Consider the following 19,711-nt stretch of genomic DNA (forward strand, 5'->3'; position numbering starts at 1 on the left):
ATTTTTACATTGCTATTCTTGTTGTGTGAAATATTAAAATACAAAAGAGCAAGTAAGTGTATAACGTTTTAAAAATACATACAAAATAGTAAAAAAGAGCAAGTAAGTGTATAAGATTTTAAAATGCCCAAAAAATAAGTTGCTGTCACATTGCTGAGTAAGAAGCACGATAAATGCAATCAGTATGATGCATTCAGCAACACTCAGAGACCTTTCATCACATGTGAAGGTGTTATTTTACACTACAGGAGGTTGAGTTGAGAAACTACTGTTGAAATTGAAAACTTCATTCTAACCCCCTCTACAAACACACGAAAAATGGTAAGAGACAACAGAATCTTCCATTGCCATGTTGACAGAATGAGTACGTGAATGTATGCCGTCTACATGCTGTGCAGCTTCAAATAAAGCAACGTGCATGAGAGCTGACGTGTTATGCGAGTTTATGAATGGAACATTCTTCATGTCATCATGGCTGCAGTACAATAATCCATTCATTCGCACATTTTCTGTAACGCTTGTCCTTATTAGGCAGTGAGCTGGAGTCAATGAACCTTTGAGGAAAGGTTCAATTCCATCTCAACGTAAACAGGAGAAATAGAATGTGGTGCATAGAACTCGAAAAGTCTTGGAAGCAGTTTCATTGATTGAATGGTATCAATATGACGGAGGCCATGTCTGGTGGTGATGCGAAATGGGGCTCAAGATGAACACACGCTCCTGAGAGGGAGCTTTCGGATTGGTGGTGCGCAGTGGATTGGCGATGACTGCGGCCACAGTTGTGATGAAGACATGGAGGACAGGTCTTGAGTTTCGCAATGTTCAATTGACAGCTGAATGGCAGCAGCAGAGAGAGAGAGCATTTTCAGATGGGACTGTTTGAGTGATTGATCAAGTGTGTCAGCTTGTGATTGAAGGAAGCAAATGGGAAATGGAAAAGCACCTTCTCAAGAGAATTCCACAGGACACCCTCTGAAAGATTTTCGAAAAACGTTGTTTGATGCAAGTCATGATAGTTACTGCAAAATTATGCCCTAATCGCTCCTTTGTTTCTGTATTTAACTTCAATCATTAAAAGGAATTTAACAAGACAAGGGTGTGGCTCAAAGGTTCAAAGAATATCTTTGGAGTATTGCTTTTGTAGTGAATACCCTGAGTATTCATAATAATTGCATTAAGTTCATTTTGTCTTCCTTGTTATCTATTATTACATGTCGGATAATGAAACGACCTAAAATCACTATTGTCTGTTATAAATTAATCAACAAAAATATACCTACCTATTCATTTTGACGGCCACAGATTATTATAGAATTCCAGTCAGTTGCTCCGCCATTCCACTTTTAGCCCATTAAGTAGTAGGCTGTTGCGAATCACAGCACAGACGGCTGCGGTAATGAAATTATCAGGTGGTAAACCTCTGAAAATGTACAGAAAGGTAATTGAAAGTGACTTCATTATTAAACAGTCAACTGTATACAGTGATAACTTGTAGTTAACAAAACGGAATCTGCTGCACCTAAATACCCATCACCATGTGGCCTAGCTCTCACAGGCCAATCAGACAATGCAATTACATTTTAAAGGTTATATTTAGATTTTAAAGGAATATCTTAATCGATGTTGAAACATCGGAGAAAACAATTTTACAGTGAATGCACACGTCGGGTTGAATACAATTATTTGATACGAAACAACCAGATAGAGAACATTGCACGCAGATTGTTATGTGTTGTGCGAATGTGTGAGTGAGTGGAGGATATACTTTTTGGGTGTCGGGAGGAAAGTGAGATTACTAATAAACATGCACATAGAGAAGCAGCAGCGCCCCAGTGTCATAAGTCAACATCAGAAAAAGATGAGTTTTTACTTGGTGGATGCGGCCAAGGGTGTCTTTTTAAAAATGCGTCTTGACATTATGCTGAATGAAGCTCACTGAAATGTGATCATTTCGAATTTGATTAGGAAACGCAGCGATCATTTAAAGAAATTAGGTCATGAGACACATACACTACTCACAGGCGCATCTCATGTGCTGCAAATGTCATTCACAGAGAAAAAAAAAAATCAACAAGCAATGGCTAAATAAATGATGAAAATATTCATCATTAGGATCTCTGACAATTCTTGCGAGAAATACCCTTTTGGATGTTACAGGCATACGGTATGAAACGTCTTTTCAAGCTGTCATTAAATCAAAACAATTGTTTTCAAGTTGCTACATGCAATTATGCGATAACAAACAACACACTTTTTCTTTCCCATTTCTGTTTAGATAGCTCTTCAACTAAAGTTGAAAAGGGCTGTTAGTAGTTAGTAGCAGTTAATAGTTTAAAAATAAATTCAAAACAATGAGTTCGCAAATGACTTGAAGTTGTCAGTTGTCCCATTGAACAGAACTATAATTATCGCTCGGTCCATCTGGTCATGTGCTCTCCTGTGCCAGGAGTGGGCCTCCTGCTGTCTGCTGTGTGAGCAACGCCAAAGAGAGTTAAGCTTCTCAAATGAGGTCAAAGGAGTGGACTTGGCACCTCTCAAGATACAGCTTGGACATTGACGTTTCAAACCGTAAGAATGTTGGCCAAATAACGCCAGTCCCATAGCTCATGCTGCAATTAATCTAATTTGTTGTGATTTCCGGGGGTATTTGGAACTCCGGCTTGAGTGTTTGACTAAGAGTCAACATATGCACTGTGCAGAAAATGTTAATGCATGAGCAATGAGGAGCGGAAGCCAAATTTAGGGAATATAAGCGGGATTGGTGGCAAATAACATTAAAATGGTGCAGTCCAAAGCAGTATTTTTTTTAACATTGGACCGCAAGTGTCTACTAAAAGACACTTGTCTAAGGACACCCGCCACTGATGTCTCCAACAAAGGTGTGTGCCGTTTGTTTACCGAGATGATCATGTGAATTTAATACAGAAATTAGTATTTTGTGTGCCCATTATATGGCTACACACATTTTTGTCCAAATTATATCGATATTATGCCACAGATAAAAAAAACAAAAACAAAATTCTTTTCTATGAATCACACAATTGAGAAAATCCTGATGCCAGAAAGTGGTCCATCTCGCTTTCTCCGTCCACAGCATAGGATTGCTTCTTTGTATTCAATTCCTTTATGATCATATTTCATAGTACATAGACACTTAATATCTAAGCACCTTTGGTAGTACAATAATGGGCAAAAAAATCTTAATTTATTCTTAACACTGATGATCTTGACTTATTCTATTTAACCGGTCCCATAAAAGGGAACATGTATTAAAAGTGACAGCAGTGATGCACAGGACTATTGTTGCTACAGGCAACGGTCTGGCACTGGTAAACGTCAAAACAAGGTGAACATTGTTTGTGTCGTATTAACACCTGTATATAATACTCCCCCCAGATTTGGGATACTTTTTTTTTTGTATTATAAACAGGATTTTTTTTTTTTTATGCAGAAGATCAGCTCAGTGGTCACGACCAGCATAATTGTGTACTGAACGTAATTACGTTATGACGTTATTTAACGTCTTTCCAAAGTTTTTCAGAAGCAAGTCGCATGTCATATGACTTGAGTGCACATCTGTTGGCAACTTTGTGTGCAGCATAACAGCTAAATGCTGCCTCACCATGTTCGCTTTGAAACCCGGGCTCCATTTATTAACCTGAATTTGCAAACCTGACCCTACTGAGTTTATATTCAATTATCATTTCTTTCATGTATTCGGAACACAAACCATGGGGAGTCAGTTATGAGTATTGTTGTGATGCCATACTCAACATTACTTACATCATAAGGCGAATGTAATTGGTCGTCTTATCGTGCCGTGTTCCATTCCTATGCCGTTACTGCGAGTGTGTGACTCAACCATAGGTTGTTATTGTCACAGTATTATTGCTGTTCATCCTTCAGACCAATTATTTTGCACACATCAATTTTGACCAGAATAGAACATGAACATGCACACACAAAAATGACTGAACCTCACTTTGGAGCCCTTCTTCACTCTACATGAAAGTCAGTGCTGTTCCTCAGTCAGTCATTCACTCAGTGACACTGTTTAAACAAGCAACCTCTCTGTACAAACATGTTAATCCACCTACTTCATCCTTATTCCAACCAACAGCCACTTGCCACATTTTGCTGCTGCTGCACTCCTTGTTTGTCTCGTGAGCACGTGCCTAGCATCAGCACTATTTAGAAGCCTCTGTATACCAACAAGGCCGTTTTCTATATTCAAGGGAGATGAACAACACTGCTGAGACTTTAATGAAGGTTTAGTACACGGTAGGTGTTTACAATGGCGACAATATTGGCATAAGGCCATTGTAGGATTTTGTCTTTATTCCATGTTTTCTCCTGATAATGATGAGTGGACATGCAAGGGATCCATCAAGTACTTCAGGTGGTGAAGATGAATTCCCCAAGGGCTTTTTGATTCGTTTTATGTGAGGCATCAATCAATCCCATGCCCACTGTGATATTGATTATTGGGGTAATATGTTATATGTGCTGTAGTTTCAAAAGATTACATTTAAGAGGTGAATAAGGTCGCCTTGAAAATACATCAAAAATGGATTTTTACATGTCCAACTGCTTGAATGATGATGACCTCTCCATGCAAAAGGGTTGCAGGTCTTGAGATTTTTTTTTTTTTTAAAGGGGAAGTCAACCCAAAGATTTTCTTGACAGGAATATGTTCTATGCAAGCCCACTAGTCGAAACAGCATTCTGATTAATATTGCGTTTGTGGAATATGAGTAAAATCCACTGTTTTTGTCCATCTCAGGGGGTGGCCATTTTGTCACTTCTGTCGACTGAAAATGACATCACACCCCCCCAGGGCTCAGATAACGAGCAATCATGGCTCAGCTTCTAAAATCAAATGAGCCGCGATTGATCGTTACCTGAGCAACTTGTGATGTCATTTTCAGTGGATATGTCCTCTTTTCATCCTTTGAGGGAAATGCGACTGAGTTAAAGTTGAGTTGAGAGTACTCTTAATATCCCCTTGAAGAACCAAATACACGTTTTAAGTAAGTAAGCACACAATTTGCAATTATTGCATTATTGTGCCGTGCGTCTTCTTACCTCTACTTCAAATTTAGTTCAAGGATAATAGTCAGCATTAAACATGGTAATTTAGTTGCTCATTGCACAGTAGACAAATGCTGAACAGGATGAAAATCCTTGACCACTCTTGATGCTTAATCTAAATTGTTGTCACAATGTCAAATCCTGAATATTTTTGCTCTTTTAGTTTTACAATAGAGTGGCTTACGTTTCTTTATGCTGTGCATGTAGGAATGTTAAAATGTAACTCTGCCTGTATTGTTAATGCATGTTTCATGGCAACAGTTTGAATTTGGAACAAGTTCACTTCACATAAGATAATATGGAAAATATGCTTTGGAAATTACAACTTGGAAGTCAACCACTGTCATGAAACGGAGATTGTACAACTTTGGAGGTCACACTTTAACTGAAAAATATTACAGATGTAAGATTTTATTACCCCTTAAAACTGCTTCCTTTTTTTAAGGAACATTTGCTGCTAATGAAAAAGAAAAATCACCCCTATATCCATAAATGGACTGACACCATTCATAAATCATCACAAAATTGTTGTTCCACGCCAACCCTTTCTGCTTTTGTCAAGGGAATCTGAGCTATTAAAAAAAAAAAAAAAAGTACCTTTTTCTGGACTGATGCCTCCTTGCCACAGGAGCTCCAGTGGCATTTCATCATGATGCCTTAAAATGAGGGTATGTTGAGAAGTGCGCATATTTATAGAGTGCGCATATTTACTCCCTTTCATCTGTAAATGGCATTATTGCATACGCATGACCAGGTGCGTGCATGTGGGCATGGAATCTCAGCAACTGGCAAAATCGTATGGGGGAGAATATCATGGCAGACGACGATCTGAGCTTGTGTTGTGGGTGGTGACGCTTTGAGGCTAGATTTCCCACCCTTGTGTAGGAGGGCCACAGGCCAGAGCTGAGAGGGAGAAAGGAGCAGTGAGTGGTAGAAATTACAGTCTTCCGTGTGGGTTTCTCTTGGTGTAAAATAATCTGAAAATAAAAGCACCTTTGGTCAGACATCAACTGCCCCCACACACCATGGCAGAGTCTTTCACGCCACATAAAAAGAGCCAAATTTGTCACATGAAGAAGGAGGAAGTAGTCAAGGAATGAAGGCAAGTTTGTCAATAAAGAATAGTGAGGCTCCCAACTGTGTGACCTTGCGGATATGTAGTGATTTTTGCTGTGCTTTGGGTTTCTGCAGCAACTGCCACCAAAGAGAATCATTAAAAGTAAACAGTCACAGACGGCTGGCAGCTCTCCCTGACACATTATATACAGGTATATCAAGAACGAAAAAAAAAAGACGGCGGCTTCCTCTGCAATACCCTCCATTGATACTCTCAGGTGCAATTAATTAACTGCTAGGGCTGTTTTTCCTGACATATTCCAAATGACAAGCAAATTTGTAACCTGTGGAATTATGAAGCGTTTCAAAAGGTAGTTGTGTTCTTTAATTATCCGTCGGTGGAGGGTGTATAATTTATTGTTAGAGGTAGGGATATTTTGTATCAAGCCGCCCTTGAGAAACATGATTACATTTGCTTATGTGAGCTGCATACAATTAACCTTTCAGCATTGAACATGGCAATGTGTCTGCACTGTCATCTTTTTCTCATCAGACACGCTGATGTCACACCGCCACCTTGCCTCGCCTCATTTGCGAGTGAATTATTAAAGCTTTACAATGATATCTTGAGCAACCTTTCCCTGAACTATATGAATTATTTACAAATACTACATGTGAGGTGTGGGCCTGATCAAATAGTGTGACGTAGAGGCGGGCATGTCAGTAAATTTTGATGGTCCGTCTTTCGTCGGCGGCCGCTGAGCTCATCCGTCATCGTCAGTCCGTCATTATTTCAAGCCGAACCAAAACTGTAATCGTCAGTCATTCACTTTGTTATCGTTCTTTTAACGGCACTTCCGTCACCACTAAATTACGGTTGATTACTGTTATTTTAGGACCAACAGCCAGTCCGTCATCGTTATTTTAACCACGCTTATATCATCGCTAAATTACAATCATCACCACTATTTTGGGTCTGTCTGATCGTCTTCTCGGCAGCCAATCAGCGTAGAGAGATGTACTATTTCCTACGTCAAACGCATTCACAGCATTAAGCAGTATTATCTACGTACTCGGGTAAAGAACCACACCTTGTACCGTCAAAACTAAAACAAAAATATTCCATAGTATTTACAATCAATGTTTACAACCATCTTTCACCTAAAAGGTCTGTCTGACTCTCCATCCGGCATAAATGACCCAAAGGTAATTGTTTACAAAATATTCTTGAAATAAATCATTTTGCCAAGATTTAACCGAAAACCAAAACCATAACGGTTTATATGCAAAAAAAAATACACATACATACAATATTAGACACAAAGACTGTAGATTTCTGTTGTCATGGCAGCCAGTTGTTTAGCGTAAAAGTGTTGATATTTGACTTAAAATTAATCCCACTTGAACCATAAAGCATAAAACTGACATTTGTGGTGATAGTAATAATTCTGACAAGCAGACGGTGCATTTGTGACAATGGCATGACGTCTTCAGGCATCTTCATCATATGACGACACCGAGGAGACTATTATAGTTGGCTGGTTATTTACCTCCGTTTGTAACTAAAGTTAAAAGAAGGAATTGGAAAGTAGATAACGCATGTAAAACAATGGCAAGCTTTTAAAATGTGTTGCGGGGATTGACAATTTGGAATATAGACCAAACTTTTTAGCTTTTAGGATCACTTTTTGACATTTTGGTTGTCAGACACTCAAAACACATTGCTGTGACACACATATACAGTACTGTGTGCTTGTTTCCGTTGCGTTTGTATCCTATAAAGGAGCAAGTTGCATGCACTTTTAGTTGAATCACAACTTTGTCAAAGTGGCTGTGAAAACAACAACTCGCGTCTTAGAGATGCGAATGAATACATTCAACATTTTTCTTTCTTTAGAGGCTATATTTGAAATTACCTTATGCATTAATAATTTACATTTTTATGGTTTGTTTGAATTTCTTTTGACATGACTAATGGAATTGCAATGTCTCTGGCGCAATGCCACAAAGTCAACAACCTAGCTAAAAGGAAAGTGTGTTGATCTGAATTTGACCAGCAGAACCTGTCTAACTTAAACATAAAATCAAAAAGAGTTTAATTTGAAACAAGTTGTAGGCCAAGAAGCATCTTGTAACAGTAACTAATTCTGTTTATAAAGCACTATTTACGTTTTAGTCATTATAAACAAATCAGACGTATTTCTGTTTGGAAATGGAACCATTCATTTGCAGTAAATCACCTGGCAGAGTCTTATTCCAAGAATTGCCTTAATCACCTTATTATCAAATCATTACTGTTCATGTACAGCAGCCAGTGAGGCAGCTATTAAATCTTTTTTTTAAATCACATTACCGCTCTGTGAACCTGGTTTAACTAAAATGAGAATACCATGTTTGCAGGCATGCCGCCGAATTATGTAAAAGCAGCTCCTCACAATGGTGGATAGTGAAATAATCTTTGAAACGTTTTTTTCTTTACAAGATTAACGGGATTCTGTTCGGCAGATATGGATTTTCGACAAATCCAGGCTATCTCAGGGGTTCCGCAAAACAAAAACAAAAAGAATTTCCACAAACCCCAAAATATTCTTCAGAAAACTCCGATAAACATTCATTATCTGGCCTGGCACCTTGGCAGTGCCCCCGCGGCCTCCCATCTAGCTCCGCCAGTGATCCAGATGTAATCCATTTGTACCCTTCCAGACTTTAGTTGGATGACATAAATGAAAAGGCCTTTGTTATAAATGTTCAAATACTGTACAGTAGCTCTGGAACTTTGTATTTTGTTGAGGCTGAATGGTATACGGCAGTATGACAAGTTTAAATTTAGTAATCTAGAAATGTCCTTTGGTTCACAAGGACGGCGAATTGTTCTTTACTTTTTGCAAGAATAGTTTGCTAAGTTCTTCGCAAGCTGTCACTGAACAACGATTTATTTCAGCGTACAGGCGGTTACACAACCACCGAACTTGATCGAAAGTGAATTATTATCAGACCGATTACGGCATTTTATTTTTCAGACATTGCTCCTTTTTCTGGCCCTCTTATACTTCAACGCCAGGTACGGGCTCAGCAACCAACCCCAATCCCTGACACAATTACCCCTTCGGACCCCGTCTCGTCTCTGATGCCGTCTGTCCTGAATTCTATGAGCCCGTCAGGCCAAACTGCATCAAGTGTCTGACGTGTCTTAGAGAAACCCATTCCCAGCTAGCGCTGGCAAGATAAAAGACAAATGAAGAATAATTGACTCACAGCTCTCGGCCAAAGGGATTAGTATGACTGAACTCCTGGGATCTCTTCCACTTTCTCCCTCTCAATCTTTGTCTCGCTCTCCCCATCTGTCTCCCTACAGTATCTGGTTCACTATTCGGGCTCTCGGGGCACTGTGAGCATCACCCAGCATCACACTGTTCATTAAAACCAACGGAAAGAAGAAAGTTATTAAAGACATCAATAAACGTCATTAGAATCAGAAGGGAAGGCGGTGACCTCATTTGAAAAGGCAACTCTGAGTTGATGCCGGGACTGAGCTGTTCCTCTGTTGCCTTCTTTTGTTCTCCTCTCTTTTTCAACACTGCAGGCGTCTTGCATGCTTCTACAACAGATGCACACAAAGGAAGAATGCAAGTGAAGGAAAAAGGCACATCTGACACAAACAAATAGAATTCTAGCAGAGTTACACAGGGAGAACACAGTGAAACTTCTGTACCGCAACATTATTTTCCCAAGGTAAGAGAACTTAACAACCTTAACAATTGTTGCTCTATTGTTTGCACAACCCTAAACTTTTCTCATTCCTGCCTTGGGATGGCTTTATTGTCAACAAAAGTAAATAACGTTTAAAAACTTTGTATTTGAGGTTCCACTGTACAATATCACCATTAACTTCTCATAAGTTGAGCTTGTTCTCCTGTGGGATGGTTTGATAATTTTGTTTGGAATTGATGGTTCAATGGTACATTAAAACCACCTCTGTTGTGATGAGAAAGAGTATGAAGAGTATGTATGTACATAAAATGCTCATTAAATGTTGACATTTCCAAGAATCAGTTTGATAGTGATTGAGCTATATTAAACAACTCAGTCTTTGTGGGGTCATGAGGGAGGTGGAATAAATCCCATTGGATGTGGAAGTTAATTGTCATTAATCATAGTGGTAAACTACTTACTGTCACATCTGCAGGCAGTTAAGTGGGTAATTACCTACATTGCATATGCATCGTCAGTAGATGGGGATAAAAAGACAAATGAAAACACAGCCAATTAGACCTCATATCACATCGGCAGATTTGTATTATTCAGCAGGTTCCTCATCTGGGCTAATCTTATGAGAGTCCAAACTGCGGTGGCGGAGTGTAAAAACCCTCCTACAAGAATGAAAACAGTGAATCAATGAAAATGCATCATTGGCCACATTCCTAGCTACTCTAAACATGGTTTTCAGGTCAATCTAGCCCACCAAGCAATGTGACCGCACACCACTGGACACTAGTCACATTTCTCTATATCGGCGCACGAAGCTCAAAAATGTCTCACAACTTTGCACACATCAGTTGGAACAAAAACATGCTAACAAACAACAACGAAAAAGAACAAGGGTCGCCTGTGTTTACTCATCATTTTGCTTTTGATGATGGTGAGGAGAATAATTAATTAAATCAGCGTTAGATTGAAGGCAGCAAGAAAAAAAGGTTGCAGCAGCAAAGTGGAAACTTGGGGGATCAATGCAGTAGCATTCACAGCTATGGCACAGCAACATTGTGAGCTAACATTATCTTATTATCATATCTTGTATATTATTTGTAAATTTGAGTTGCATATCCTCAAATTTTAAAATGCGGGGGTTACAAATCACCCATATGATATCATTTTCTTGGTAGGATGCACTTGCTTTTATCAATGGAATGTGATACGTGACCTACATTGTGAATTTTTTAATGAGATGGCTAAGGTATGCCACCTACTCAGTTTGTTTGTTCCACCGGTTACAATTTTCAACCTGTATGTTTTTACTGGATGCAGGGGCGGAGCCAGAACGTGGCTAATCAGGGAAAAATCAGGGTGGGCCTGAATATTTCTCTCACTGAGCACAATCCTCCTTTCCCGACACATAAAATCAAATAAAATGATCAACTGAATAATATGAAGTTCAGGTCTTCCTTAGACAACCACATGCCATTCTTAATATTCAATAAAATAAATAAAACACAATGAAACGCAAATAAAAAAATAATGTAATAATTTACAACAAATATAAAGTATATATTTTTTTCATGAATCTAATTGGGTGGGCATACTGCCAATCTGGGCCTGTGCACACCCGGGCCCACCCATGGCTGGATGTATAAAAAAATTCATCCATCCATTTGATGTTCTGCTTGTCCTCTTTAGGCCAGAACATGCAAAAAGGTCAAATCAGTTCATACTTCTAACTTTTTTACTAGTGCCTTAATTTTTTCCCCATGTATATTTGTTTCCGTGTCACAAGAACAACATTTAATGCGAAAGTACAACAATCCCAGTTGTCTTTATATGAAAATATTTTCTTGGTGTACCCAAGTTAGATCACTATTGGTTTATCAGTAAGCATGCAATTTCCATCTCCACTAATCAGTAATTGTCTCTCAGGGGCGTTTTCTAGCAAAACAAAATAAGGCTATGGGTAAGGATTGAGGCAGGATGTGGAGATAACAAAACACCAGACAAGCTTCCACACAGTTGACATGAGCAAGTTGACTGAAGGATGGCAGCCTTTCGTGTCTCTGTTCCATGCTGTCAAACCTGCCGATCATTCAGGGAGATGAAGTTTAGGAGAGTCTTCATGAGAAAGAGACTCCTGAAAGGGGAAAAAAAAAAAAAAAACACTTCCATCAATCAACTGTTTTTATTTGTTTGTGAGACTGTAAAAATAGTGCTCTTGTGTTTGTTTGCACAATAAAAGAAAGTTAGCTTCTATATAATTAAACAAGTAATATTCCCAATACAGTGCAAACAATCGTCATGGGCACATTCCTAACAAGGCGCAGATGTTGGATGCACAGTAATATCGTCAGTATATTATTTCATACTGTGCTTGGCTAAACACAAGAAACAATCCACCAGACCTGACTATAATTTATCTCCTGTGCAGCAAAAGCTGCGCCAATAATATACCATCACACTTGGGTGGAGAGAGCTTCAAACAAAACATAACAAAGAAAATGGTAATACATTCAGTTATGGCCCATTAAGTTCCTATATTATTATGGGGGATAATGATGTAGGACCCGTCATGAGAGGGCAGCTTGTATGCAACTGATCTGACAAATTTGAAGTTGGCCTGGTTACCACTAACACTCAATGAGCCTTGAGCTATGTCGCTAAGACATTCTTGCATGCTTCTTCAGTCAGCTCACGGCTGTAAATTTTAGCTAATGGAAAGGATGAATTCATGTATCTATTTTCAGCCGTTATGACTTTTGTGCAATTTCATCAGTCACTGTTTGTATGTCATTTTCAGTAGACTGAAGTGACAAAATGGCCGCCACCTGAGATGGCTAAAAACGTGTGGATTTTGCTGCTTAACTCATATTCCACAAACGCAATATTAATCAGAATGCCGCGTTTCAACTAGTGGGCCTGCATATAACATAATCTGGAAAAAAAATTTGGTGTGGTTGATTTCCTGTTTAATTAATCTCCTAAATTATACAAATTCTTGATGCCTTCAGACATTTTTTGTGTTCCACATGAAATTAATTTTTAATTCACTATTCACCCAACTCACCCTTCTATCAATCATTATAAAGCACGGTCATGTATTTCTTGCTAAGTGCTCCAAGTGGCCTCGGGCTCCCTGCATTTCCTACATACGCTCTCAGGACTAAATTCCCGGTACACCATGTCTTCCCTCTTTGGGGGTGAAGGCCATATGTGCTGTCGACAACATGGAAAATCAGTGTTGAGTAGCTTGCCTGCATGCATGATGTCTAGGTTGAAAGGAATCAATGCAAGGAGTGTGGATGAGTGACTAAAATGAGCATTGATTGCCAGGAGGCGGCACACCGCAAAGGGGGCGAAGGATGCACGGCACCCACCGGGTTTCTCTGATCGCCCGCTAGCTGCCAGAGCTGTGAAAGTGTGTGCGAGATAAACACTTTCAATTGGGTGTTTTTTGTGTGAAATCAGAGCTGGATAACAGAAAAAAAAAAAACCCATTGAATTCCAACATGCAAAAATTATGATTCAACAAGGGCCGTTTAACATGTCGCACGGGTTCTAACAAGCTCCCAATGTTTTCCATGGATTCATAAGATGCTTGCGATACATTTTATACCCCCCCGTGTGCTATTCTGGAGTGGCGAATCTCATTATTTCTCCCCCCTGCTGACTTTTAGGACATCACTTGTGCTTAAAAGAGATTTAAACCCGAAACACGGGGGTTTACTTGCAAATTGAGAGCAAACGCCACCCAGAGCAGCTATTTGTACCACTGTAGCTCCTAATTAGGCTTGAATATAAAATCACGCCCATGATTAATAGATTATCCTATTTGACCTATCACTAACTTAGCTCTACTACGGTTTTGCCATTGGAACAACCCAACTAGAAAATCTATACAGTATAAAAAGAAGAAGAAAAAAACCCACACACAAAACATTTGCTTCCCCTTCACTGAGCTTATTTATTTTCACGGCCACTGTCACTGCTACAAAGTCTCCCACAGTCTGCTCACTGGAATGCAATTTGTGTTATGAAAGGATTTGCAGTGACTATTAACGTTAAGGTAAAGGTTGTTGCATAAACCACGCTGCGCTGGGCTGTCGGCTTGTACCGAGAGATTGTCGATTCAACACCCAGTGTTGCGATGTGTGCCAAACCATGACTGCTGATGCATCTGACACTACTTATACCGAAGGCTCCAGCAGTTTTTAAGGAAACTGGAGGCGCACAGTTACAGTGCATATTTGCCTTCATGGCTTATCCAGACAATAAAGTGTGATCGAATGGCCCTTCACTGCCTGGGGTGTGCACTAAAGATTAAATTGATTATAAAGAAGCTGAATAAAATGGTGAATAAAAAATAGTTTTTGAACAGGAGCTAAATCTTGAGTGGTTGTCAGGATTGTTATGCATTTGTCAAGGTCAAGTTGGAGCTACTTTCAAGCAGGGGCGGAGCCAGAACGTGGCTAATGGGTAGGCCTGGAAAAATGAGGGTGGGCCTGAATATTTCTCTCACTTCGCAGAATCCTTCTGTCCTGACACATCATATATTCAAATAAAATGACAAACCGAATAATATGAAGTTCAGATCTTGCTTAGACAACCACAATTATGCCATTCTTAATATTCAATTAAATCATTTCATAATTTCATAATTTACTAAAAATGTAAAAGTATATATTTTTTCATGAATCTCACTGGGTGGGCAGTCTGTCAATCTGGGTGGACCTGGGTGGACCTGTGCACACCCAGGCCCACCCATGGCTCCGCCCCCTGCTTTCAAGCGTATTTTTTAAAGTTTTTGCAACTACTACTAAATATCAATTTATAAACGTTTATGTTATCACATTAAAAATCATATCATGTCATGAAGATGTTTTTATAGTTGTATGCAGATTTTATTTCACATCCATTATTGGAATTATTCTGTCATGAAGCTATTTTGTGGACAAGAACAATATGCATCAACAGTTACAGCACTTCTCATCGTAATGTAAGCACTTTTGTAATCTTTAATTATAATGAAAGTGAAGCATTCAGAACATTTCCGAGTACTCATGCTGAAACCGTGTGGAAACTGTAAAGCAATCACTGAGTTTAAACAGTGCAGACTATAACAATAAATTCCACAGCAAATTATGTTAGAAATTGACTTTGCACAAATATTAAGAGTTCGAACCAGCTACTCGTTTGCGGTGTCACGGGGCCCTCCACATCTATGTATTGAACTGAAAAAGTTTTATTTTCATCTCAGCCCAAGGCCTTTTCAAAGTTGTTGTTTGACATCTTAAATTACAAGTAACATATCTCTTTTTATGTTCCTCTTTCCAAGAATATTGTACTCTCCGTTCTTCCTTCTCACTGTACCATCAGCCTGCTTATATCGTATTTTTGGATCCAGAGTTTTCAGCTATGCAGCTTATCCCCTTTGGAATTCATTTTCACAATCACGCTGAGATGTCAACACTATTTTAAGTCACCAAAAAATGAACCTACATATTCTGATTTACAAAATATATTGTACTACTTTATTTGTATTTTTATTGAATTGTGTGTCTTAAAGCCACCTACAAATAAAATGTTTTATCATCCATTATTGTTTTCTATCAACAACAACATTTGAAGAATAAGAAAGTCTTTCTCGGGTAATATTTAGAGTCACATTGTCAGGTTTAAAGTCAGAGCCACAAAAACCTTCATTTGTGCATCCGATGTGATATCATTCAAAACTATGGGAAACAAGAACAACAAAACAAGCCTCTTTAATGCATTCCCATCTTAGTCACTCTCTCTTAACTATAAAAATCTATATGAAATTAGCTTTCTAGCCCAGTCTGTGTAGTCTTGTTAGAACAAGACAAACACCATTTAAAAAAGCAGCAGATGACAACAATGAGATTCCTCTACCTGACGCTTTGACGCTCAACAATTTCTCTCATTTTATCTTGACACACTTTAAGCTTCATTTCAACACAAATTAATTTTGTTCACCAATGTGATGGAGGCATTTTTAAAAGATGTGAAAAATGACAAAGTATACAAATGAGTTGCAGCATTCATGTTCCAGGAGGAAAAGTTTGACTCCAGTGATATTTTGCACATCTTGGTCTTTTACTAACCTGCCAAAATTACACTTTCAGGTTTGTTTTGGTGCACAGAAAGAGATTGGAGTAGATGTAATGGGCATGGGAATGGGCAAACAAAGGACATGGAAAAAAAAAAAATAGAAAGTCCCCCTCTCGTCCTCCTTAAAAATAAAATAAAACTTCAAAGTAACAAAGAAATACAAAAAAAACAACGACACTTTCATCACAATAGGAAACTTGACATGAGGCTACGTGACAACATCAACACTAAACCAACACGGACTGAATGAACCCAGAGAACTAAATACAAATTGATGAGTCAACGAGGCACACCTGGATAAGAGGCAGATGGCTGCGTGAAGCTGATTGTTACACACAAGGCGCAGTGCTGACCAAAACAGGTGGAGACGAAAAACCTAACGAGTAAAATTGGATACAGAGAAAACACGGCATAGCATGAAACAAAACTAAATCTGATAAAACAAAGTCAACAAAAACCCAGATCGTAACAAATATGGTGCCTTCAAAGCATTTGAACGGATCAACAAAAGGATTACAAATACTTCCAATTCTCAGTAATATCTTCCAGTCGTCTTGATTCTGGCTTTTATTCCTCTACTCTCAATTTGTGGCAGCACTGCTATCGTGAACCGGTCCGAGCACATCAAGCATGCAGCATGAATACTTTATAAAGGCAATAAAACATGTATTTATGGTGGCTGCAATTACGGCAAGTCATTCCCCTATGAAATTCCTGGGTTAAAGTCCTGAATATTATCACCATGTCGACTAATTTGTGTTTTATTATAGATGAACAGTGACGATCAGCTGTGGTGCTTTTATTGAAATTTTTAAAGCTGTCAAGAGTAATGTCATGTTTGGGGGGGGGGGGGGTGTCTGATCTCTATCTGATCTTTATGGGAAGCATGTGGATAGTGGAGAATGCAGGAATCTGCTGCAGCTGTCAGCATCTTTACATGCTCTACAAAAGCTTTTAGAGATGCATGTGAGGTTGTTAAACAGAATATAAAGTTTGCTCTGGGAAGGGCTCAACTAAGGATTTTTATGAGAGGAAAATGCTAATTGTATCTTGTAATATATTATTCTTATGACCCAACTTTTACAGAGGGATAAATTTGTGTCATTTTGATAAATATAATATGTTGATTATCAGCTATATAATCATGCGCTATCATTAGATTAGAAACGAGTGATCGCCTGACCACCAAAATCGTTTGAAATAAATTATTTTGTCATGATTTTAAAAATTACAGACCAATAATATATTGTCGTTTCCATAAGTTGCTTTCAAATTACTCTCCATTACAGTTGCCTCAGAAGCTATAACTTTGATAATAGAGCAAAAGACAAAATAAGAAACGTGAGATCACTGCTTTAGGGAGAATATTGGTTTTGCTTCTGCTATCGAATTTAAGATTTTTTATGAACCGCAACTTGTATTGGAAAACCAACACAGTACTCACTTCAGCAAACATAGAAGTGTGTTTTGATTTTGTTTTAGGCCTGTTTTTTTTTCCTTTGACAAGCCATGTAAACGTTCACAAATAAACTAAGGTGTCTAATACAAAAGTTCATCACTCTGTAGTATTATAGAAAATCTTACGTTTTGCAATATTATTCTGAAAAAAATAATTTAATTCAAGATCCATATTGTAGCCAGCTAGGTTTGAAGAATTAAATCTATGTTGTTGTTATCCTTTATGAGTGGTTTGAGATTTCTTTTTGCAACCTTGCAACAATCAGACGGAAGAATGAGGTCATGGATGCTGACACAGAGGAACTATTGACAGAAAGATGCATCTTATGAGCAAATACACATGAGATAAAAGACAGTGCCTTTGAGATGATTAAATTCAATTATCACGGAACTGCACACATCATTGCAATTACACTACCGTATGTGTGCAATATGTTATTGTGTCGTCTTTTTTATTGACTTTTTACTGATCATGCTTACAACTCCAAGCTATTGCTATTGACTTTAAAAAAAAAAAAAAAGTTTATTTTATCCAAAACATATTTGATCCATTAAACTAGGGAACAAACTTGTCTTTAGACACGGTATACGAGACATGATAGAATACTTCTCTTAATGCATACTAATGAGGACAATTTTCTAAGCCTGCTCGGTTGATAGGATGCCTGGAATGAGCGGAGCTTGTTCTCCACCTCAAAGACTGTTTTATGGGTACTTGTATACAAACTTTATCTTGGAAAAAAAGCAATTCAGAAGAATTCATTAGGCTGGCTACTGCCTCTTGCCGCTCTCGGGTTAATGACAAAACATGAACGAGGGAGGGTTGCTGTGGAAAAATATCACACCATTACAAATGAATACATTTAAGTGTTGATTAAGATAAAGAATTGCTTTGTGGTGCATTTGTTGTTTCGTCCAATCATGATTCCAAATTTGAAAGAACAATACATAGGCAGTAATGGAAATGAAAGCTCTGGGTGTTCAAAAGCGATGTGAGAGGTATATCAGCAATGAACATAGAGACAGGAAGCAGCTTCGGAGAAACGTGTTCAAAGCATCTGAATGAAAATAACAACTACATGTGTGAGCTATAAAAGGCAAAGCACCGGAAGAAAATTGCAAATGAACGAAAAGAAGGATTGTCAGGATGCTGTGAAATATGTTTGCGAAATTGAATTCCGAGCTTAATTGGAACATTTGACTGAATACCACGATAATATTAGGACTACAGTGTTAAAAAAAAAAAAAAAAAAAAAACAGGCCCTAAAAGAAGATTTCGATTTGGAAAGTTGAAATGGATTTCTGAGGAAGAAAAGGCCAATGAGTAGAATGCTTTGTGATGTTCGAAACACAATAAACTAGTGATACCTCAAATTGCATTTGGTTCTATTTTTTAATTGAGAAATGATGTCTATTGAATGGTGGGGCCCGTTTTTTGGGGTCACCCTGTATTCAGTACTCTTAGCATTTATTACTTGTGCTACTACAAATCTGGCATTACAATTACTGTCCTAAATTAAGCAAAATCAATTTTCAGGTAACAGGCTTTTTAAAATATAGAGCTGAGTCACTTTCACACCTCGATGCTGACAACTCGACGCCCATGCCGCACCTCGCTAGGCTATATCTCGGAGGTGTCTCTTGTGTGACATCCTGAAAACGAAAAAAGGTCCAGGAAATGTGACGATTTTCTCTGGCTTTCTCTCATATCCCATTCATAGTCTGTGCTGGAATCATGACCAGCACTCCTGTGACTCAGAATATAATGAGCTGAAAAACGTTTGAGATCCTGGTTTAGTTTATTAAGCACGATTTTATGCAAATGTTCTTGAATTGTTTCCTTTTTTTCCTTTTGGATTTTGACAGTTATGGGAGAGCAACAACGTTGAAAAATGAACACCTTTTTAAATTCATCTAATAAAATTGGGGCAATGTGAGTTTTGTCCTCGAGGACGATTGTCCTTCGATTTGGTCATAATTAGTGGGAGACAACAATTGAGGCACATCAATGTCAAAAAAGAAATAAAACCTCCCTAGTAAAGAGAAATAAAGGATTTAATTATGCGGAGACATCATTTGCTGAGGTATATTCCCAGTTCCACACTTTGCCACGTGGGAGGATTATGAGTGCAACGTACAGCCCATTGCTTTCTAATAACATCCTCTAATCTCTTTCCAGAGGCCGTTGAGGCTGTCCACTCAAAAAACATAGCAACTTTTCACCTTCAATAAAGCATTTTCCTCACCTTCTAACAGGGAGGGATTGGACTGGGTT

At 38.4% G+C, this 19,711-nt stretch overlaps 1 long non-coding RNA gene across 1 annotated transcript; it reads right to left on the reverse strand.

Annotated features, from left to right (window-relative positions):
• Positions 1 to 5,694: 5,694 nt before the first annotated feature.
• Positions 5,695 to 9,955, reverse strand: LOC147127940 (uncharacterized). The gene is made up of 3 exons (XR_015083716.1): positions 9,640 to 9,955; positions 9,403 to 9,557; positions 5,695 to 5,994 (listed from the first exon to the last, which is right to left on the reverse strand). It is a non-coding gene; the product is annotated as an uncharacterized LOC147127940 (long non-coding RNA).
• Positions 9,956 to 19,711: the final 9,756 nt, after the last annotated feature.

Source organism: Filicampus tigris, chromosome 20 (genome assembly GCF_054856515.1).
Source record: "Filicampus tigris isolate MCC_2025a chromosome 20, RoL_Ftig_1.0, whole genome shotgun sequence".
Classification (NCBI taxonomy): domain Eukaryota; kingdom Metazoa; phylum Chordata; class Actinopteri; order Syngnathiformes; family Syngnathidae; genus Filicampus; species Filicampus tigris.